The following is a 10665-nucleotide window of genomic DNA, read 5'->3' on the forward strand; positions in this document are numbered from 1 at the left end:
ATTCTTTACTTGCATTTCTGGGTGAACTTTAAAGAGACTGATTTACAAGCCAGAAACACTCTTTGCGTTCCCTCCTGCACGCTCCAGTTTTTGCCATCTCGCAGCTGTCCCAGAAGCTTTCCTATGCCAGATCCCCAAACTCTTCTCCAATCTCTTGACAATATTGTTCCTCTCCCTCCGCCGCCCTCGCCATGCCTGCTAGTTCGTTACCATTTTGCTTGACTTGCTTTCTCTGTCTAAACTCCCCCCTACTTTTCTGTCCATGTCTCAGCTCTGATGTCTATCCTTTCGTATTCTGTCGTAGCAGACAGGGGCCACACAGCGCACCGGCAAAGCCAGGGCTGGAGTGCGTGGGTGTGGCTGCAGTGAAGAGGGGAGAAAGTAAGTTCATACATTAATAAATCTTGTCTCACTCAGATCTGTGTGTCACAGGGTCATTGCCTCCCGCCAGACATCTGAGCCTACCCCAGCTGCTAGGAGTCAAGAAGACTAAATCATGTTTGGTTTAAAGAGAGTCGTCGGGTGAGGTAGACAGAGAGAATAGCTGTTTCTTGAGAGAGAGCGGCTGCCCCTCACCAAGGAAAAATGGCAGTCTGTGTCGTGGCCCAGGACAAAAGCTGGTAAGACGAGGGGTCTGCAGAGTACTGACCAAGGCTTCCTCTAGAGAGCAAAATGTTAGAGGCATGATACCCCTTTCCACTTTCCCTGGGCAGGCCGAAGGAGGGGATTAAGTGGAATAGTGTGAAGCCCCCCACTTACTTCCCTGATACTGCCTGAAATGTCACTAGCATTAAAACAACTTGGGTTGTTAACCCAAATGTATATAGGTGTGTGTTATAGGCATATGGCCCTGGGGAGGTTGTCACTGATGAGTGAGTTCAAGAAGTTTGCTTTCCTAATACACAAGTGTTGATGAAACAGAAGTGGGGGCGGGGCGTTCAGAGGCCAAAAGTTGCCAGGAGCTGGGAGCTCAGGAGGCCAACCATGAAGCATGAGGTCTCACTAGAAGATACTATGTATGGAGGAAGGAAGAAGGCAGGAGATGGGGAGGGAGGCAGAACCAGAGCTGGAAGGCAGTCAGTAAGCGGCCTGGATGTGGATGGTAATAGCGGGCATTTGGCCAGACTGAAGAAGGCTGGAAGCTCCCGGAGTGGACGCAGCCTGCACTGTGTCTGCAGTTCTGGTCTTCCCAGAAGAAAGAAATGTTCCAGACCCTCCACCAGCAGGAGTGGGAGCTGGACCATCGACTGGCTTGATGAAAAGAGTCTAAGCCAAATGCATTATTGCCATAAAAACAGAAATAGCAATTCCCACAAAATACAACTTGTTTCCTCTATAAAGTCTCTGAAGATCCACACAGAAAATCAGGGACTACAGGAAGTGAGCAACAGGATCAAGAAGAGGGAGTCAGCAACAAAGTACGACAGAGGTTAGAGACCATGGAGTGCAGCAAAGGCTTGGAAACACAACCCCTGAAAGGAAGGTCAGTATTAAAGGATAGGAATCGGGGAGTTTAACATCATACAAGGAAACCATTTTGAAGTGTCTTGAAAGAAAAGCTGCACACTAAGAACTCCAATCATTTGCAGGCAAGGCAGAAAGGCAAGACTTGATTTTTCTGTGCCAAATATGTTAACCAGATAAGGTGATCTCTTTCGATAGCAAACAGGTTAGCAAAAGGATGGAGAACAAAAGATGTTTGGAAACCTCTGTCTTTGTGTCTTTGTTGATTTCCCCACTGTAAAGAGTATTTATTCATAGGTTACCTTACAACCTTGGGTCCCCCAACCAGCTCTGTTTTCTCCTAAGTTCTCACTTTGAATTTTCCTATGATAGAATTTCAGAACAGAAACACAGGCGTTGAGGGAGGAACTATGGTGTTAAGTGCTAGGTGGTGACTCTGTCTCTCCAACCAGAGTCCACTTGAGTCTAATAAGTAGACAGAGTCCTGAGGACAAGGGCCGTGCCTCTCTGTCCTACTCAGCACCTTGCACAGCACTTGGCATGTCGCGTTGTGCCCAGTACACATTTGTTGCCTTTAACTGAATCTAAACAATGAGGCCCTGTGGGAGAAAGTTATGAGTACTACTGACCACTTTGAAAACACAAACAAAGAGAATGAGCAAACAAGCCAAGCAAATATTTAACTGCTTAAAATATTACCCAAAATGTCCTCGAGAATCAGAAAATCAGAAGATGTGGAAAGGTAGAAAAGGTGACACTAAAGTAAAAAAAAAAAAAAAGGACAGACCCCGGAGCACCTGGGTGGTTTAGTCAGTTAAGCCTTCAACTTCAGCTCAGGACATGATCTCAGGGTTCATGAGTTCAGGCCCCATTCATGGAATGTGCTCAGCTCCTCTGTTTCCCTCTCTCTCTGCCCCTCCCCCTTGCTTGCTCTCAGTCTCTCTCAAAAATAAATAGTGTTTTAAAAGGACAGACCCTGGGGGCGCCTGGGTGGCTCAGTCGGTTAAGCTTCCAGCTTCGGCTCAGGTCATGATCTCAAGGTTTGTGGGTTCGAGCCCCATGTCAGGCTCTGTGCTGACAGCTGAGCCTGGAGCCTGCTTCCAATTCTGTATCTTCCTCTCTCTCTGACCCTCCCCTGCTCATGCTGTCCCTCTCTCTGTCTCTCAAAAATAAAAACATTTAAAAAATAGTTTTTTAAAAGGACAGACCCTGAAGTTGCCAACTGACTAATGTTAATAGTAAACTAGTATGAAAATCCATTATCTGCTCAGATGACAAGAAGTCCCACTCCATGTAGTAAGCTCCTAAAAGTTTTCTCATTGATTACTCCTCTTACAAATCTGCACACTTGGAAGGTTCATCTCCAGTAACACAAAACGTTTGCTGTAACTTCCTGTGAAACCTTACAAAAATGATATCAGTTATGTTAGCAAGAAGGTATTCAACATTCATTCATTGGTATGATTACACAGGGTAATTTCAACAGAGACTTGTGTGGTTTACAGTAAATTTGGAAATCTCAAATTATTGACTTGGCAAAACTAAACAATATGATTTCTCAGGAAATTACTGTTTTTACTTGTGTAGTTTCCTCAAAGAAAATGACTGGGTTAGGTATATTCTCCCTCCTCCAAAAATCACCTCTTGTGTATCCTGGCTATTGCTCTTCTCACACTTTATTGTCATTGTGTGTTTCTCTTTCTTTACCCTCCACTGTATGTGGAATTCTAGAATACACAGGTAATGTCTTACCCAGGGCTACATCTCTAGTACCCTCTTCAATGCTTAGTGCACAGCACATTGTAGGTGTGAAATAAATATTTGTTGCATGTATGAATAAAGGCCAAAAAAATGCCAAGTAAGGGACACAGATTAATTTTAGGAGGAATATTGCAAGCCAAACATTTGTCGGTTTATTTGTAATTTTTAAAAAATCAATAAAGTCCTATAATATCTTGTTGGTAGGCAAGTTTATCACTCTTTATACCTTGGCCTTTATGGACTTTGTTTTCAAATGAAAAGAAGAGGTTACTTGCTCAAAATCAGTTACAGTCATTGCATCCTTCCCAGCTCAAAATACCGGAATTCACCCAGCCCCCAAGCAAGTCATTTGTTTGCTACTAAAATATTTACATACATTTCTCTTAACTCCCCAACCTCACAGTTTTACATCTAGAAAGTAGTTAAGATTTATACTAACTAAAAATTAATGGCATAAATATGACTAAGAAAACTCCACCAGTACCCAATAAACACGCTTGGCACTCTAACATAGGAGCAGAGGATGACATTCCCCATGTTCTAAGGATTATATATATCAGGGATTTTATATCTGCAGAAAGTGGAAGAAATAATATATACAAGAGGGAAACAATGCTACATATGCCCATAGCCAAGGAGACACCGCTAGAGAACAATAAGATTCCAAGGAAGAAGTGAAAGCGTATAGAAATGAATAGATTCGCTTAGTTTTTAGTGAGACAGACCCCCACTTTATTCTAGAACAATAGCCTAAGGAGGTTCTTCAAAGACCCACCATTTATCACAATCATCAGATGGGAAAATCACCTTTCTACCCCGAAGTTTCTAAGAAGGTCACTATGTGCTTATCTTGATAACCCAGGGTCTTGCTGGCACCCGGTACCCGGTAAGTACTCACTAAATCTTTGTGAAGTGACCTTTACAAGAATGACCGAAACTCACTAGTCCTACTTCTAATACATACAAATGATGAGGTTTAGTACTGATAAGAGTTAAAACGGTTGGTTCTGGTACGGATTCTGAATAGGTGCACCACATTACCGAAAGGAATTAAAATGAAGCCATCTGTGTAGATTTCATGTGTTGTAAGCATGCACAGGGAGCACCAAACCTTGTCTTCCCCCCAGCTGTAACAACCACTCATCTCTTTCACTCCAAGGGCCACTGCTTCATAGCATAACAGATTAGTTTTCCCCCCGATTCATATCCAGAAAGGTGTTAATTTATAATGCACCTTCTAGGGGCGTCTGGGTAATTCAGTCGGTTAAGCATCTGACTTTGGCTTAGGTCATGATCTTATGGTTTGTGAGTTTGAGCCCCGCATCCGGCTCTGTGCTGACAGCTTGGAGCCTTTAGACTGCGTTGGATTCTGTGTCTCCTCTCTCTGTCTCTCCTCTGTTCATGCTGGGTCTCTCTCTGTCTCTCAAAAATAAATAAATCTAAAAAAATTTTTTAATAAAATAAATAAACATTAAAAAGAAATTATAATGCACCTTCTAGAGCTGGTAGAGGATAAAAAACATACTTCCACCCACTCTAGATTTGGATGCAGATGTTCCTGAGGGACCTTCTTGTGATCAGTCAGTTGGGATAAAGCGTGAACATGGGCTCCCCGTTTGGCGCGGGGTGTCTAGGACAAGTGTTTTCTGCTTGCTATCTGTTCACTTCTGACTATGGGTAACCAGAGGTCAGCAATCTTCTTAGCCTCGTAAGTGCCAGAGAGGACAAGAAATTTCCACATGTGCCCTTGGCAGATTTCAGGAAGAAACAGAGGAAGGGAAATAAAGGGGAAGTTCTAGGAGGGAAGTGTTTATTTTTCTCGCAAAAACCATTTTTTAAACAAGACCTCAGAAAACTGAACTCAACAGAGAGCCAGATAAACAGAAGACAATTAAATTTACTTTTAAGAGGGAGAAATGTGAAAACTTGGTTTTAAAATTACGGGAAACACTAACAACACCTCAAAGGAATAGCAAACCAAAGAGGGAGACAGGACTAAGAGGCAACTGTGTTTTTTTGCAAACCTCCCAGAGGCAAATTCTAATTCACTGAGTAGCAGTACTCTTTCTTTTTGGTGGGGAAAAGGGATAAGCTTTTGGTTTAAAAAGGGTGGGGAGGTTACTGGAATTGGGCATTTAAAAACATTTATTTTTTATCTAAAATTGGGGATCATTTATACATTCAAATACAAAAGTATATCCTGGAAGGTTGCTAAGTGTCAGCAGGAAACAAAATAGACTAAGTCTCTTATCTCATGAAGTTTATACAATAGTGGAAGAATCAAAAAATAAAACACAGTTGACCCTTACACAACACGGGTTTGAACTGCACGTGTCCACTTATACATGGGTTTTTCCCCATACAGTACAGTACTAAAAATATAGTTCCTCTTCCTTACAATTTTCTTAGCATTTTTTACTTTATTTTATTGCAAAAATACAGTACATAATACATATAACATACAAAACGTGTGTTAATCAACTGTTTATGTTATGGTAAGCTTTCCGGTCCATAGTAGGATACGAGTAAAGTTTGGGGGGAGTCAAGAATTATACGTGGATTTTTTATTGCATAGGAGTATCAGTGCTCCTGACTTCTGTGTTGTTCAAGGGTCAATGTGGTTGATACACAATTATGTCAGGTAGCATTAAGTCCTGTGAGGAAATATAAAACAGCGTAAAGGGGAATGGAGTGGCAGGATTGCGTACAATATCTTAAGTAAGAAGGTTGCTATTCCCTGATTTCTACCTGCCTCCCCCACCCCCACCATTTCAATTCATCCTCCCCCCTTCTTTGTGCCGTGCTCAGTGGTATCTCTAAGACATCCCCCAGTTACTACTGGCTCCTGGTATTTACACCCTTGTGTGGTCTCCTCTCACATTGACTCCAAACTGCGCCATACTAATAGTATGCAGTGACCTAAAGGATTTTCAAGGCTAGGTCACAAAAGGACATTGTAGCTCTAACACTCTGGCCTTTTGGATCACTCTCTTGGGGGAAGCCAGGTGCCATATTGTGAGGATACTCAAGTGGCTCTGAGGAGAGACCCACCCGGGGAGGATCTTAAGTCTCCGGCTGACAACCAACAACAATTCACCAGCTGTGTAAGTGAGCCACTTGGAAATGGATCCTTCATCCCACATGAGCCTTTGAATAACTGACGTCTTAACTGCAATTTCATATGAGAGCTGGGACTGGAAAGATGAAGACAAGCTGCTTCCAAATTCCCAAAGAAAAAGATAACAAATGTTTATTGTTCCAAACCACTGTATTTTGGGGCAATCTGTTGTGCAATCATAGATAAGGTCTATCGTACCCAGCACTACGTTACCTGGACTGCCTGGGACTCTGGTTTCCAGCTGTGTTTGGCCAATGCACAGAAAGTGAGGTCAGTGGCTTAGTCCTCAGCATTCTGTTCTGGGCAGCCCCACAGGACTCCAGGATGCAGCTCCCTCTGTGCTCCTACAATATCATTTCTTCCCTTTGCTCTCTCAAGATGTTATGGCATTCGATCTCACTTTGGCTTCCTTATTCCTGCACATAGCAAACAAGTCCTTTCATCTCCTAAAACTTGTGTGACTTCCGTTTCCAAGGAAAGACCCAGGCTGATACAAAAGGCTTCTATGAACCACAGGAATCTACCCCCAAAACCAGGAGCACATTTTACATACTGTATTTTAGCCAATTTGATAATGAATTATATTAATAAAACAAACAAACAAAAAGCTTCCTGTAGGAGAGAACATTTAGAGACTTGAAGGAAGTTAGGGAAGGAGGCCTTCTAACATGGGGAGAAGAATACCAAGGCAGGTGCAAAGACCCTGATATGAGCGAATCCTTGATGTGTTCAAAGAACGACAAGGTGGTCAGCATAAGAGAATAGGGAAGTGGTAGGGTTAGGGCATGAGGATGGAGGAGTAGGCTGGGGCCACAGCAGGTCATGGCTGCATTTTGAGTGTTGTGCACAGCCATGGGGCGGTGGGGAATGGTCTCAATGTGGGCATGGCATGACATAACTTGCCTTGTGTGACCAGGATGGGAATTGGGAGACCAGTCAGGAGGCTTCTTTAGAATTTAGCAAGGTGATGACAGCTTGGATATGATCAATAATAAGGGTAGAGAGAAGAGACTGCATTCAGGATATGTTTTGAAACCAGACCTGCAAGAATTTGCTGCTAAATTGAATGTAAGAGGAGCAAGGGTAAGGAAGACTCTTAACTGAATGTTGAATGCTGGAGCCATTTACTGAGATGAACACAGGAAGCAGAGGAGGGCGGCTTGGAGGAAGGAGGGGGAAATCAAGGGTTGGATCATTTCATCTTCAAAAGAGGAAAAGAGTAACACCGTGCTGTTAGAAAGGACGATGAGAGGTTTGTTTGTTTGTTTGTTTTTCTCACTTTATAAACCAGACGATCTACCTTTACAGAGGCATTTTCCTATCTTCCTATTAGGGTTTGCCATTAGAAAAATTTTTTAAAACAACCTTGCATTCTCAAGTCTAGTTATAGACACGATCCGTTGTGGGTCAGTTCTGGCTCCCCACTGGTCAGACTAAATAAACCCAGGAGCCAAGTCTGTTCCCGGGAACCTGAGCCCCTGTTGTCAGTTATAAACCATGATCTGCCTGTCAGCTGGGGATTCTAATTATCAAGCCTGTGAAAGATAATCTCACTGGTTAACTTCACATGACTTTCGTTTTTAAAAAAAATTTTTGAAATATGACTACCCTCAGCTCCAGAAGCAGATGTGGCAGGAAGCAAGACTTAACAGACACTTCCGTTCTCCTGGGGACGGCACCCTTTGCCCCACTGGTGCAGTTCCGGGTTCTTCTTACCATAAAAGTAGAGCTGTACCCCAACCCAGCCAAGACACTCCCCCTCCTTACACATCAGTCACCTGCCTTTCCTTTGCAGACCTGAACCTCCAGAGAAAATTGGGCAATTCAGTGTGGAGCTTGTGCTTACGGACCAAGTCAACACCCTGTGCTCTGAGGGGAGAAGGCAACGCCCTTTATCTCCTTGTAATGTTTGCCACATGCTCACTGGCACCCTCCTCTACTACAGAGAGCTTTGTGATGCCAGAGCATGGTTGTCCTAAGCCAGCTGGCATTCGTTGTTGTTGTTGTTGTTGTTGTTGTTGTTGTGTTCATAATGACCTCTTTTTAAAAATTCTGTACGCTTCCTGGAAGGGACACAGCCTACTGTGATAAAATGGACTTCTCTTTCCCCTCCCCCCCAGCCACCTCTGGTTACCATGGCAACTCTGAATGACTGATTTCCTGGTTGCCATGTAAATGCAGTGGGATCCCAGCCACTGCACCACACAAAGACGTCAGTAAGACCAGTGAGAACACAAAAATCATATTTAAAAAGACAAAAGAGTTTAATCTTAAGGCTTTTCCTCACACAAAGGCAGAAGAAAGGAACCAATCGTAATTAGAAATGGTGCTCTTCCCCCACTACCAGGGTAGGAGTGTGTCTCTCTCTCCCTCGAGGGAAGACTGGGAAAAAAGGGGAAATCCCTCCTTTGTAGTGAAGTTGGCATGGTGACAGGAAGACAGATGCCATTCTCAGGTGCCAGGAACCCCTCAGTAATCAGCCTCAGTCCCACAGAGAGGAAATCTGAAGTATTTAACTGGAGTGGAAGAATTAAGTTTAATTGAAAACAAAACAAAACAAAAAATAAGTCTCATGGACATAATGTTTAGAATTACTTTTATAATTTTAGAAACAAGATTCCAAATGTTCCAATTTAATATTTTCTCAACAATAAATTCTTATTTCTTTCCAATAACTTTGGAAAATTAATAGCAGTTATTTTTCTATTTAAAAAATTGATTTGTAACACCCTGATAAAACCATATGCTGAATACTGATTAATCCAGATTTTCATAGACTGGGTGTTAACTATGCTTAGTAATGTCTATAAAGAGCCTTGGCATAAAAAAAAGATGTATATTTTATATTACTCTATGTATACAAAACTAAAATTGATAACTCACCTCGATTTTCCATCATATATTAGAACCAAATGGATTAAAATTAATCTGTTGTTCCTTTTCCAGAAAAATCTGTATGCCTTTTGACTAGCATTTCATATAAAGGTTTTAAAAACCTAATCAGGCAGAATTTCCATAGGTTTGCTGAAAAACATATATGTAGAGAGAGAGTTATAGGTGCTTTACCATTAATTTTTGGCTGTTGAATCACAAGGTAATTTCTTTGAATGCCTAGCTTGGGGAAGGTTGGATCTGCATTGAGCTAAAGCCTCTGTTATATCATAGATGCTAGAGAAGTGACACCAGGAGATAAATTTCTGTGCCTGGGGGTCCTCCAGGGTACAAAGCAGACAAAGCCAGGCCCTGTAACCGCCATTTCTTAATATTCTTTCTGGCATTCAACACTGCCTCATCACAGGAGCCAGCAAGTTCCAAACTGGGTCAATAAATGTTACACAAGGTAAAAAGTTGGGGCAGGAAATTCAGAGCTCAAATACTTTTGCAAAATCTTAGGTTAAAAATGTTAAGCAGGTTTATTTCCTGCATAGCTTCTCAGCTATAGATTTTGATATTCTAGTACCTATGGTGACTCTCCAGGAGGGGGCTCTAGACAATATGCTGTTTCCCAAATCAATCTGACCACTGAGTGATGTCTTCACAGAACACCCCTACTTCTTCAGAGCATACTTTGAGAAATACTGGGCCAGATTTCTTTAAAATTTAATGATAATTTAAAGATACATACATATTTATTTGTGATTTAAAATTACAAAAATTTAAAAAGTGATTGGCTCCATATGATACCCTAATTTAGCTCATAGACAAATTCTTAAGAAAGCCAAGAGAAAATTTTAAAAATTTAAAAAAGAATCCTCAATAAGTTGGGTGTCTTTCAGAATATTTATTTTGAACCTGAGCATATGAGCACATATTTTCCTTGTCAAGATTATATTATTGATTTTATACGTCTAGGTTAAATTCTCTAACAATAAACCCCACAAGACCTCTCAATTGTTTCAACAAAAATTGTGGCAAGGAGTACAGAGGGATAAGATCGATGATTCCCTTGGTGGGGGGGAGAGCTGGGGGTAAAGGTCAGCTGGAGTTGCTGTGAATTCTCTTGGAAAGGAATCACCAATGCTTAGGGGACTTTTTGGGACTAAGTTCCCATCAGTGGAGATTTAGGGCCTCCATTCTGACCACAGTGACTCTTTTTAAGACTACTCCTAAACCCCCTCCTCCCAATCAATGAGCTGTGAGAAACAGAAGAGTAGCCAACACATCCTTACCACTGGAGATGAAGAAAAAAGTGACAAAGGGAACCTTCTGCTCCTCCTACTCACTCTGATCCTTTTAAGGGGGCCGTGTGGGAAAGCAGACTTGCCCCCAACCCAGCCTAGTCCTGTCTACCCTGGGGAAATGGAGAGGGGGTTTGTACCAAA

General features: G+C 42.1%; 1 long non-coding RNA gene across 2 annotated transcripts; it reads right to left on the reverse strand.

Annotated features, from left to right (window-relative positions):
- Positions 1 to 5730: 5730 nt before the first annotated feature.
- Positions 5731 to 9524, reverse strand: LOC115301066. 2 transcript variants are annotated; one of them, XR_003912960.1, is made up of 3 exons: positions 9227 to 9524; positions 6557 to 6759; positions 5731 to 5879 (listed from the first exon to the last, which is right to left on the reverse strand). It is a non-coding gene; the product is annotated as an uncharacterized LOC115301066 (long non-coding RNA). The 2 variants fall into 2 exon arrangements; XR_003912961.1 differs by lacking the exon at positions 9227 to 9524 and adding an exon at positions 8122 to 8309.
- Between the last annotated feature and the right edge of the window lie 1141 nt (positions 9525 to 10665).

The sequence above is a fragment of the Suricata suricatta genome, chromosome 9, assembly GCF_006229205.1.
Source record: "Suricata suricatta isolate VVHF042 chromosome 9, meerkat_22Aug2017_6uvM2_HiC, whole genome shotgun sequence".
Classification (NCBI taxonomy): domain Eukaryota; kingdom Metazoa; phylum Chordata; class Mammalia; order Carnivora; family Herpestidae; genus Suricata; species Suricata suricatta.